The sequence below is a fragment of the Argentina silus genome (genome assembly GCF_951799395.1).
Source record: "Argentina silus genome assembly, chromosome: 8".
NCBI classification, from domain to species: domain Eukaryota; kingdom Metazoa; phylum Chordata; class Actinopteri; order Argentiniformes; family Argentinidae; genus Argentina; species Argentina silus.
The window spans coordinates 10,278,925-10,291,730 of NC_139662.1; the positions used below are offsets into that span (position 1 = coordinate 10,278,925).

The 12,806-nt window shown below is 42.6% G+C and overlaps 1 pseudogene across 1 annotated transcript; it reads left to right on the plus strand.

Annotated features, from left to right (window-relative positions):
• Positions 1–383: 383 nt before the first annotated feature.
• LOC310808574 (myosin-4-like) lies at positions 384–12,114 on the plus strand (annotated as a pseudogene). Its single transcript has 32 exons — positions 384–590; positions 814–957; positions 1,095–1,251; positions 1,444–1,471; positions 1,974–2,085; positions 2,397–2,489; positions 2,566–2,629; positions 2,722–2,820; positions 3,099–3,202; positions 3,559–3,697; positions 3,828–3,946; positions 4,116–4,265; positions 4,360–4,530; positions 4,787–5,090; positions 5,283–5,347; positions 5,797–5,884; positions 6,019–6,136; positions 6,287–6,410; positions 6,578–6,714; positions 6,914–7,169; positions 7,286–7,528; positions 7,763–7,939; positions 8,263–8,408; positions 8,604–8,694; positions 8,992–9,381; positions 9,500–9,626; positions 9,877–9,995; positions 10,204–10,400; positions 10,805–10,988; positions 11,179–11,344; positions 11,598–11,722; positions 11,922–12,114. The product of its transcript is annotated as a myosin-4-like (transcript).
• Positions 12,115–12,806: the final 692 nt, after the last annotated feature.

The window sequence follows — 12,806 nt, forward strand, 5'->3', positions numbered from 1 at the left end:
CAACATGTCAAAGTCACATCCTGAGACGCAAGTAACACCTGCAAATGGTCTACTTCACCATAGCTTTACCCTCATCATGGTGAATCAAAACTGACATTCCAGTTATGAATGGCTTCCCCATTTCAACCATAATGGCAATATCAGCAACATAGTCAGACAGATAATAACAGTTATTTACATAATCAAAGTCTGCCCCACTCTAAAAAAAGAACCTTTAAAAAAAAGCATTAGTGCTTCACATTTGACGTGTTTTTTCATAAACCACATTACATCTTACATTCATTTTTCTCCTAGTTATCTCACTCTTAGTATGTTGACTGGGAAGGAGTTATTACAGACTCAAAGATGTTTTTTTTATCTTTCTTTCCTAGTGAGTCGCCACCATGAGTACAGATGCGGAGATGGCCGTTTTTGGCAAGGCTGCCATATACCTTCGTAAACCAGAGAAGGAGAGGCTCGAAGCTCAAAGCAAGCCCTTTGATGCAAAGAATAATGTCTATGTGTCTGACGTCAAGGAGCTGTACCTCAAGGGTATAATTGTTGGCAGGGAGGATGGAAAAATGGATGTGAAAGTTACAGACACTCAAGAGGTAAGCCTATAACATATGACCAAACTGCAGCTTTCATAAGCAGAGTAAACCTTTCAAAACAAATAATAATAAAAAATATTATTTTAAAAAGCATGATTTGGTCAAAAAGGAGAATTTCTAAGCTTGTACCAACACATCTTGAAAAACATTCTATTTGTTTATCATTAAAAAGTTATCCATATAGTGTTGATTTGAGTGTAATCTGGATTTCCCACTGTTTCAGACTAAATCATTCAAAGAAAGCGAAGTCTTCCAAATGAACCCCCCAAAGTATGACAAGATTGAGGACATGGCCATGATGACCTACCTTAACGAAGCCACTGTACTTTATAACCTCAAAGAGCGTTACGCAGCATGGATGATCTACGTAAGAGACTGCATATACATACATATCAGTGAACACAAGAAACCTAGCACACATTAGCACATGCAAAAAACCTAAATATACAGCATATATTATATATATAACTTGGCTAATTCCCATATTTGATCCACTCTATCCAGACCTACTCTGGGCTCTTCTGTGCCACAGTGAACCCTTACAAGATGCTTCCTGTGTACGACTCAGACGTTGTGAATGCCTACAGAGGGAAGAAGCGTATGGAGGCTCCACCCCATATCTTCTCTGTCTCTGACAACGCCTATCAGTTCATGCTGACTGGTACGAGCCCTCATGGATGGATGGATGGATGGATGGATGGATGGATGGATGGATGGATGGATGGATGGATGGATGGATGGATGGATGGATGGATGGATGGATGGATGGATGAGCTACATTATGATGGATTGAAAGCATTAACGTACCAAAATCCAGTGAATGAGTATGAACAATATGTGTCTTTGCTTGCAGATAGAGAGAACCAGTCGGTCCTGATTACGTAAGTTGTTCATCTTACTTTAATCATACTGTGTCGGGTGTCATGAAGACAATAATGAGTAACTGAATGGGAATGTTTCTTAATTCTTTGCTCAGGTTATAAAACAAGTTAAAGGTGTTATATTAACATTCAAGCTTTCGAATGGTTGTAATTAATATGTTTAATGAATAGCGATCAGATAATGAGATCCCCTGAAAGGAATATATTTCATTTACCAACATTTTGGTTCCGAAAAGGGCTTTCTAAAATCGAGTGTCTAGGGGCGACACAGGTTTGTTTACAATTGGCCAGGGTTGTTCTAGGAGAGTGGACTCATTTTTTGCCTTTCTTTCTCTGGATGCCTCTTCAAATTGCAGTGCATGCAGAAAAACAACAGCTAATGTCTGACATTGGGTTATATAATTATTAGGGAGGATGACCTCCTTTATACCAGTGGACAATGGATGCTGATATAATACTACAAAGAACTTCTTAAACCCCTTTTCTCTGTCATATAAACCAGTGGAGAATCCGGTGCAGGAAAGACTGTCAACACCAAGCGTGTCATCCAGTACTTTGCCACCATTGCTGTGTCTGGACCCGTGAAGAAGGAAGCAGTCCCCAGCAAAATGCAGGTGCGTATGTGTAATTTATAATGAATGGTAATTGAAAACATACTTAAACTTTGCTCTATGCTAGTTATGTTTTCCATAGTTTCACGTATCACAAACATTTAAAAACAAAGCGATAGTCTCAGAGACAGATGAGTGCAGCCCTGGGCTTCAGGATGGGAGCCAGTCACATTTCAGATGTATTTTTATAATGAGGTCTGCAACTAATTATAGCCATTTTTCTCAGCTAAAAGGAACAAATGTTGTGTTGAAAGACAAATAAAAAGATATTTTCAATCAATAACACTTAAACAACTTGTGCTTGTCTCATTCAGGGATCTCTTGAGGACCAGATCATTGCAGCTAATCCCCTGTTGGAGGCTTATGGTAATGCTAAGACTGTGAGGAACGACAACTCGTCTCGGTTTGTAAGTATGAGGGAAGGCTCTTTGGTAGTTGTAGTTCTTTTGTTGGCCCATTTCTAACCACCTTGCTCTACTGTAGGGTAAATTCATCAGGATTCACTTCGCTACTTCCGGCAAACTGGCTAGTGCTGACATTGAAACATGTAAGTTGGTATATGTCATTTCTCCATACTAAATCCACACAGATTATGTTTTTTGCAATATAACCATTTTTCTCTGCTGTTCTCTCTGTCAGATCTGCTAGAGAAGTCCAGGGTGGCCTTCCAGCTTCCTGATGAGAGGGGTTACCACATCTTCTACCAGATGATGACCAACCACAAACCTGAGCTAGTTGGTACGCCAAAGCAGAGAGCAGGGAAAACCAGCACTCTGCTGTGAAAGGGATTGAAATACTCATACAGTACACGTAGTTACTGCTATAAGTAGAGTTAGAGAAGGTATAAGAATTGGGATGTGGTTGAGTTGATGAAATGTGCCAGGCCAGGGGGAATAGGTAAAGCAATCCTGGTTACTGAGCACAACTGTCATTGAGTATATCTATTGAGTACAAGTGGTCCATCTTTTGACATGTGATTTTGATTAACGGGCAGCTTTGTTCTCTGTTCTTCACAGAAATGACTCTCATCACCACCAACCCCTACGATTTCCCCATGATCAGCCAGGGGCAAATCACTGTTGCCAGCATCGACGACAAGGAAGAGCTGGTCGCCACAGATGTGAGTCTCAAAACTGAATTTGCAATATGTGATTCCATACCAGATTCTATACCACTACCTGCTTGGTTGGCAGCTGGAAATATTTATTTTGATTATTTGCTTTGGAGTACCTAGAGTTACTTAATCCTCTTTGTACATTGGGGTACATAAGGCATCCACAAGACTGCCCTGCGTAACATTGTAAAAATCATGCTGTTATTCTACTCTTGTTTGACTACGAGAGATAGAGAGGATTAGAGAAGTCTGACATTTCCATCCATTCTATTAGATATGGATCTTACAGAACCATACTCTGACAGAGTGAGTTTGTCTCCAATTCCTTATTTCCACTCTCACATGAAATCCCTCTCTTTCAGGAAGCTATTGACATCCTGGGCTTCACCAATGAGGAGAAAATGTACATCTTCAAGCTGACAGGGGCTGTCATGCATCACGGCAACCTGCGTTTCAAGCAGAAACAGCGTGAGGAGCAGGCCGAGCCAGACGGCACAGAGGGTGAGTTCCACCTCTAGCTCTCTCTGTGGCTCTTGTTTTCTATTAATGTGTCATTAGCCTCACATGCCAGGCTGATTGAGATCTTCTATGGCTCTGTTCTTGAGTCTGTTGTTGCTCTTTCTCTTTCCAGTGGCTGATAAAATCGCTTACCTACTGGGCCTGAACTCAGCCGACATGCTGAAAGCTCTGTGCTACCCCAGAGTGAAGGTCGGCAACGAGTTTGTGACCAAGGGACAGACAGTAGCTCAGGTAGGGCAATCATTCACTTGTTTGATTGTCCCTAGGGCTGTCAAAGTTAACAGCATAACATGCTAAGTTAATTCCTGCGATTAAAACAACCCCCCCCTCCCTCTGATGTGCATCACCTGCTACATGTGGTCAATATCTCATGTATTAACTAGAAGTATAATTTTTACAGGTGAATAATTCCGTGATGGCTCTGGCCAAGTCCATCTATGAGAGGATGTTCTTGTGGATGGTTGTCCGTATCAACCAGATGTTGGACACCAAGCAGCCAAGGCAGTTCTACATCGGCGTGCTCGACATTGCCGGTTTTGAGATCTTTGATGTAAGTATGTTGGACAAGAAAGCAAGTTGTGATTATGAAAAATTACAACCATGTATGAAGAAAAGATTCATTTATTCGGAAATTCCATCAACAGTACAACAGCATGGAGCAGCTGTGTATTAACTTCACCAATGAGAAACTGCAACAGTTCTTCAACCACCATATGTTCGTCTTGGAGCAAGAGGAGTACAAGAAGGAGGGAATCATCTGGGAGTTCATTGACTTCGGAATGGACTTGGCTGCCTGCATTGAGCTTATTGAGAAGGTAAGCAGCCTGTGAGGATTATACTATTTAATGGTCGGTCCAAAATGCACAGTTTATAGAGGTAGGTGTTAATACTCGTGTAAGATATCATTATGGTGGTACAACGCATCTTACTGTTATTAACTCAATGTTAGTGTTTGCTAAAAATGCTTCCACCACATGAATATCATCATATAACGGTGACTGCTGAAGTAATAACCATGAATATCGTATAAATATCAACATAGTAATTTCATTTAAATCTCCTTTTGCACAGCCAATGGGCATCTTCTCCATCCTTGAAGAGGAGTGCATGTTCCCCAAGGCTTCAGACACAACCTTCAAGAACAAGCTGTACGACCAGCATCTTGGCAAAACAAAGGCATTTGAAAAGCCCAAGCCTGCCAAAGGCAAGGCTGAGGCCCACTTCTCCCTGGTGCACTATGCTGGCACTGTGGACTACAACATCACTGGCTGGCTGGAGAAGAACAAGGACCCTCTGAACGACTCTGTGGTGCAGCTCTACCAGAAGTCCTCAGTCAAACTGCTAGCTGTCATTTACCCTCCTGCCCCAGTTGAAGGTAACATTAGTATCATGTTAATAACTAAGCATTAGCATGATATAGCATGAAAATTAGCATTAGAGTTAATTACTACAGTAGATGCAACTTTAGAGTTAATTAGTAGATACAACCCAGATACATTCAGGTAAATGTGAAGTTGTTCAGAGATGTTTATCATTTCTAACTCTCTTATTTATTCTTTTGAAAAAGACAGCACAAAGAAGGGAGGCAAGAAGAAGGGAGGATCCATGCAGACTGTGTCCTCCCAATTCAGGGTGAGCTTTTGATAGTCCTGCCTGCCAGGGTGACTGCTGAAAATGACTATGTTTTGAAATGTCTATATTAAAGAGAACTGTATTTTTAAGCCCCCTGTTTTTGGCTCTAAATGGAGCTATAGCCTGTATGTGTATAATGCATCGTATGAATCACTCACTTACCCGATATGGCCACAACATTGTCGGCTGTAATGTATAACTTGTTAAAGCAATTTCCTGGTTGAGATTTTTTTCTCATGAATGAGCCGCATTAGAAACACCCATTTGAAACAGTAAACTTTTAAAAAGCTTTGTGTCCTTCCTGCGTGTGTGAGAATGACACAAGGGGACCCGTTTTTGGCTCTTGTGTGCAGATTTAAGATCCAGTAGCAGAAATTATACAAATATCCTGTTAAATCACTTAAAGTCAGAATTATTATTGAGAATACTATGGTTTGTAACCCCTCAAGGAGAACTTAGGCAAGCTGATGACCAACTTGAGGAGCACCCATCCTCACTTTGTGCGCTGCCTGATCCCCAACGAGTCAAAGACTCCAGGTATAAGAAACACAGAGAGAAATATTACAAACAGAGCCCATGATTAAACTACTAATCATTACTATCCTTAAGCCTGCTCATGTTAATCCTTTAACAGGTTTATTTAGGGGTCAAGATACAATTTGTGTTTCCAGGTCTGATGGAGAACTTCCTGGTTATCCACCAGCTGAGGTGTAACGGTGTACTGGAAGGTATCAGGATCTGCAGAAAGGGCTTCCCCAGCAGAATCCTCTATGCTGACTTCAAGCAGAGGTACATACACACACAGTGTGTACACACACACACACACACACACACACACACACACACACACACACACACACACACCACATACAGTGCCCTTCCTTGACAACATAAGCAACACCTTTCAAACTAACATATTAAACAATTCTCCCCCTACAGGTACAAAGTACTGAATGCCAGTGTTATCCCTGAGGGTCAGTTCATTGACAATAAGAAGGCTGCTGAGAAGCTGCTGGGGTCAATTGATGTGCCTCACGATGAGTACAAGTTTGGACACACCAAGGTCAGCACTCAAATTCACCCAGAGAATGTTACCACATAACAAACAGTAATTTAAACTATCCATTCTAAATGGAGTGTTGCACCTCCATTTAAATATCTTTTCTGCCCCTTACTATATGTTGCCATTTGTAGCTCCTCCATTGACCACACTTGTTTATCTGTGCTCAGGTGTTCTTCAAAGCTGGTCTGCTGGGTGTCTTGGAGGAAATGCGAGATGAGAAGCTGGCTGCTCTGGTAACCATGACTCAAGCTCAGTGCCGAGGATTCCTGATGAGGAGGGAGTTTAATAAGATGATTGAGAGGAGGTGAGGGATGGAAGATAATACTTATCTTGTACTTTTTAGGAACCACCAGTATTTAATGCATTAGGAATGCACGCAAAGGCAATGATAATCAATATTATAATATATCCTGGGTTACTTTGTCAAATCACTTAGTTATCATTGAGCTGTTCAAAAGCATAACACTCACTATGCCACAATGCCACTTTTCCTTGTCAACCAGAAATGCCGCCTACACCATCCAGTACAACGTCCGCTCATTCATGAATGTCAAAAATTGGCCATGGATGAAGATCTATTACAAGATCAAGCCCCTGCTGAAGAGCGCTGAGACAGAGAAAGAGCTGTCTAACATGAGGGATGACTTTGAGAAGTGTAAAATTGCCCTGACCAAGACAGAGGCCCGTAAGAAGGAGCTGGAGGAGAAGATGGTATCCCTGCTGCAGGAGAAGAATGACCTTGCCCTCCAAGTTGCATCTGTGAGTGAGAAACCAGCCACACAAGGACACACACACACACACACACACACACACACAGACACACACACACCCTTGAGTGTTGACACTGTTGTCTTTTACTTCCCTTCTGAAACCAGGAAGCAGATAATCTGAATGATGCTGAGGAAAGGTGTGAGGGGCTCATCAAGAGCAAGATCCAGCTGGAGGCCAAACTCAAAGAGACGACCGAGAGACTGGAAGATGAGGAAGAGATGAATGCTGAGTTGACAGCCAAGAAGAGGAAGCTGGAGGATGAGTGTTCTGAGTTGAAGAAAGACATTGATGACCTCGAGCTAACTCTGGCCAAAGTGGAGAAGGAGAAACACGCCACTGAAAACAAGGTCTTCTATAACGCATACAAACTACAATCTGATCAAACAGTTGCCAAACAATCAATGAATCCAACTATAGCAAACAATCCTATATCTGACATGAATTCATGGTATACACTGCCATCTATAGGATAACTTTTTGTATGTGCTTAAACATTTGCAAGCTACAGTATATACAAGATAAACTCTATTTCCCTTTGGGAGGTGAAGTGACAAAAGACTCGCTGTTATGTCTGTGTTCAGGTTAAAAACCTGACTGAGGAGATGGCATCTCAGGATGAGGCTGTTGCCAAGCTGACCAAGGAGAAGAAAGCCCTCCAAGAGGCCCACCAGCAGACACTGGACGACCTGCAGGCAGAGGAGGACAAAGTCAACACTCTGACCAAATCTAAGACCAAGCTGGAACAGCAAGTGGACGATGTGAGTGGACAATGCAAATAAGCAGTGCTAGTGTCAATCAAGATTGTCATAGTAAAGTAGAGTAAACCTAATTGTTTCACAGAAGTTAAAATATACAAGAACATGAAACAGTCACATACAAAATGGGAATTATTAGATTGCTACGACAGTATTAACGTTAAGGTTAGTAATCTCGTTTGGGGCAGTCATGAACCTGCACACTGCTTTTTGCTCCCAACGGCTTTACTTTATTAATCTATTTTACTTAATCAACAAAGATGGTTTGGATGTTATTGTTAATTATTTTTTGATTTTGATGACAAATATGTGTCTTTCTCTTCTAGCTTGAGGGTTCTCTGGAGCAAGAGAAGAAGCACCGTATGGACCTAGAGAGAGCTAAGAGAAAGTTGGAGGGAGATCTGAAACTGGCCCAGGAGTCCATAATGGACCTGGAGAACGACAAGCAGCAGGCTGACGAGAAGATCAAGAAGTAAACACAATTTTTTCTTAATAATGTTGCAAGAGCCATAATCATCATTGTGTAAAAAAGAAAACGTTTTATTTAATTGGAAAATAGACAAATCTGAACAGATGTCATTCTTTAAAGAAAAGTGATCGGTGTGATAGATTCTCTGTTTACACTATCAAACCAAATCAAACTACAATCAACGTGTGTGTTCTTTAGGAAGGACTTCGAGACCAGCCAGCTCCTCAGCAAGATTGAAGATGAACAATCTATGGGTGTTCAGATGCAGAAGAAGATCAAGGAACTCCAGGTACAGAACAGGACCTTAATATGGCTCAGTTGGCTGTATAGTGTCTAATGACAGACTACAGTAAAGATTGACAGGATCCTTATGAGAAACAGTCATCTATTTACGCTCCTGTTAGCACTGTGCTTCTTTGCGATGGTTTAGCATGATGCTTTAACATACAGTACATGTTATGTTAACTGTAAGTTGCTTTGGATAAACAAATCTTTGAAATAAACATGTGCTTATTATTAATTGTGAACTCCTTTGTTTTGACTGTGTTTTAGATTTCATCTCTCTGTTTGTGTCTCCCTATTGTAGGCCCGTATTGAGGAGCTGGAGGAGGAGATTGAGGCTGAGCGCGCTGCCAGGGCTAAGGTGGAGAAGCAGAGGGCCGATATCTCCAGGGAACTTGAGGAGATCAGTGAGAGGCTGGAGGAGGCCGGAGGTGCTACCGCTTCTCAGATAGAGATGAACAAGAAGCGCGAGACAGAGTTTCAGAAACTGAGACGCGACCTAGAGGAGTCCACCCTGCAGCAAGAGGCCACAGCATCTGCTCTGAGGAAGAAGCAGGCAGACAGCGTGGCAGAGCTCGGGGAACAGATCGACAACCTGCAGCGCGTCAAGCAGAAGCTGGAGAAGGAGAAGAGCGAGTACAAGATGGAGATTGATGACCTCTCCAGCAACATGGAGGCCGTTGCCAAGGCTAAGGTCAGTAGCAACGTTTGGATGGAGCACTTTTTTCAAATAAAATTAAAACATTTAAATGGAAAGCTTAGCACTCAAGGCTTGGCACACTATAACCATGTAAAATATGTTTCACTACCAGACCAATCTGGAGAAGATGTGCCGTTCTCTTGAGGACCAGCTGAGCGAGATCAAGACTAAGAACGATGAGAATGTGCGCCAGGTCAATGACATGAGCGGACAGAGGGCCAGACTCCTGACTGAGAACGGTACCAATGATACTCCAAATACTGAAGCTGATCTAGGACCAGCTTACCAAACCCAAATCCTACCCTTAACCATTAATGGGAAAAACACATAACTGACAATCAATCAAACTAGACACAGAAACACAAATTAAAATAGCAAAGCAAGATTCATTTTTGTCCATTAGAACAACAATAATAAACATGAGGCTTTTGAACTTAGCAGTTAGCAAACAGAGACTCTATTAACAAGATTCTCCTCTATTCACCACAGGTGAGTTTGGTCGCCAGCTTGAGGAGAAGGATTCCCTTGTGTCCCAGCTGACCAGAAGCAAACAGGCCTTCACCCAGCAGATTGAGGAGCTGAAGAGGCATATTGAAGAGGAGGTCAAGGTAAGGGACTCAAAATAGACTCCACCGACGGCAAAGTTTTGAATCACAGCTCCATTTGACTGTGATTATGCCACCCAGGATTTACTCTCTCCTGTCTTTCTGTCTCTTTTTGAATGACGCTCTTACACTCTCTCTCTCTCTCCTACTTCATTTCACCTCTATTTCTACCTATCCCCTGTCACCTCACCTCTTCTATTTCTCTCTCTAGGCTAAGAATGCACTGGCCCACGGTGTCCAGTCTGCCCGCCATGACTGTGACCTCCTGAGGGAGCAGTTTGAGGAGGAGCAGGAGGCCAAGGCAGAGCTGCAACGCGGCATGTCCAAGGCCAACAGTGAGGTTGCTCAGTGGAGGACTAAGTACGAGACTGATGCCATCCAGCGCACTGAGGAGCTGGAGGAGGCCAAGTGAGTCACACACAACCTGCCATCTTGTATTCTTTGATGCTTATTCACCAGGGTTGGGATTGTATTTCATTTCTGTTCTGTAAATTCTGGAGATTAATTGACATTTTAATTTAAGAATTCAAATGTGACATTTATTACAAACAAGGATTTTTCCATTATTGAATTTAAATTGCTTCCTTGTTATCTGTTTTTAGGTAGGTCGACAATGAAAGGAAACAGAATGTAGAAGTAGAAATGTAGGAGCTGTGCAGGCCTTCTTAATTTCAATTTATCAACAGAACGTCATATATGAGCTACTGTATACATACCATTTTTCTCCCATCACCTGTAAGAGCCAGTGCAGATGTTCTCTGACACAGTCTCTCAGAGGTGAAGTATTTTAAAATCCCTCACCTGTCTAACAGAAAGAAGCTGGCCCAGCGTCTGCAGGATGCAGAGGAGACAATCGAGGCGACCAATTCAAAGTGTGCCTCTCTGGAGAAGACCAAGCAGAGGCTGCAGGGAGAGGTGGAGGACCTCATGATTGACATGGAGAGAGCCAATGCTTTTGCTGCCAACCTCGACAAGAAGCAGAGGAACTTTGACAAGGTGTGAAATAACTACACAAATCTAATCTAATCCGTTTTTAAATTCTAGCACCAAATTAACCTCTTCAAATTGAAATGATAAATTGGGTGTATTGTTACATGATATTTCCTATTACACCTCATCAATTGGTTCATGAAAAGATAAAAGAAAAAGGAGAAAAGGTTAAAAAAAATCACATGGATTTCCCTAGGTCCTGGCAGAGTGGAAGCAGAAGTATGAGGAGGGCCAGGCAGAGCTGGAAGGAGCTCAGAAGGAGGCTCGTTCTCTGAGCACGGAGCTCTTCAAAATGAAGAACTCCTATGAGGAGGCTTTGGATCAGCTGGAGACTCTGAAGAGAGAGAACAAGAACCTGCAACGTGAGTAAACGGCAGCAGTTTTATTTGGCTCATGATGGGGTGTCTTATTTGATCAGCTACGTATGAGGGACCCTATTCTTCAGAACCTATGTTTGAATTGTCAACTTTTAAAAAATGTATTCTAAAAGACACTTAACTCTGCCAGACTGTACAACAATCTACCATTAAAGATCTGTTCATTCTTATCATAATTCAAAATGATATCAACAAAACATCTCCCTTTTCTAAATGACTTCTGTGTTTGTGTGTGCAGAGGAGATCTCTGACTTAACTGAGCAGATTGGGGAGACTGGCAAGAGCATCCATGAGCTGGAGAAGGCCAAGAAGGCTGTGGAGACAGAGAAGTCTGAGATCCAGACTGCCCTGGAGGAGGCTGAGGTAGAAACTAATTCAGTTAAATTCTGTATATATGTTAATTTAGAACATATACTCATCCTTAGTCTTATTGATATAAAATCTATTTTTCATTACATAGAGTAGCAGGCCCCTATCTAGAACAACCTTTTGTTCATGTCCCCAATTCTCCCCCACAATCAAAGTGTGACTACTGTTTTGATTTGTGTTTTATTTTCTTCAGGGTACACTGGAGCATGAGGAGTCCAAGATTCTGCGTGTGCAGCTGGAGCTAAACCAGGTCAAGGGTGAAGTGGACAGGAAGATCGCTGAGAAGGATGAGGAGATGGAGCAGATCAAGAGGAACAGCCAGAGGGTGACTGACTCCATGCAGAGCACCCTGGACTCAGAGGTGAGGAGCAGGAACGATGCCCTGAGGGTGAAGAAGAAGATGGAGGGAGACCTGAATGAGATGGAGATCCAGCTGAGCCACGCCAACAGGCAGGCAGCCGAGTCCCAGAAACAGTTGAGGAACATCCAGGGGCAGCTCAAGGTAAGGGGCTGGGAAATCAGTTAAGGTAAATATTGCCCCTAACCACAGATTCCAGATCAGATAATACGCCCCATTCCTAACCTTAACGATTAGGGGGGATCTCACCCTGTATCAGGGGCAATTTCCTGAGCCAAGTGAAAATGGAGGAAGGGGTTTGTTTTAGTCAATAGAAAATAATAGTACAGGAATAAAGTAGACTGGTGTAGAAAAGAATAGAAGGGGTATCAGGGAGCACAATTAATGCATCCCTTACCGATCCTATCGCCCTACAACAACACGTTATAATGCTCTATGTCTTTGTAAATCCCAGGATGCCCAATTGCACCTTGATGATGCTGTTCGCGCAGCAGAAGATTTGAAGGAGCAGGCAGCCATGGTGGAGCGTAGGAATGGTCTGATGGTGGCTGAGATTGATGAACTGAGGGTTGCTCTGGAGCAGACTGAGAGAGGCCGCAAAGTGGCCGAGCAGGAGCTGATGGACGCCAGCGAGCGCGTGGGACTGCTGCACTCCCAGGTACAGGTCACAGGTCATTCCAAGGCAGTCTCATCTTGCCCATAATGTGACTTTTGCATGTT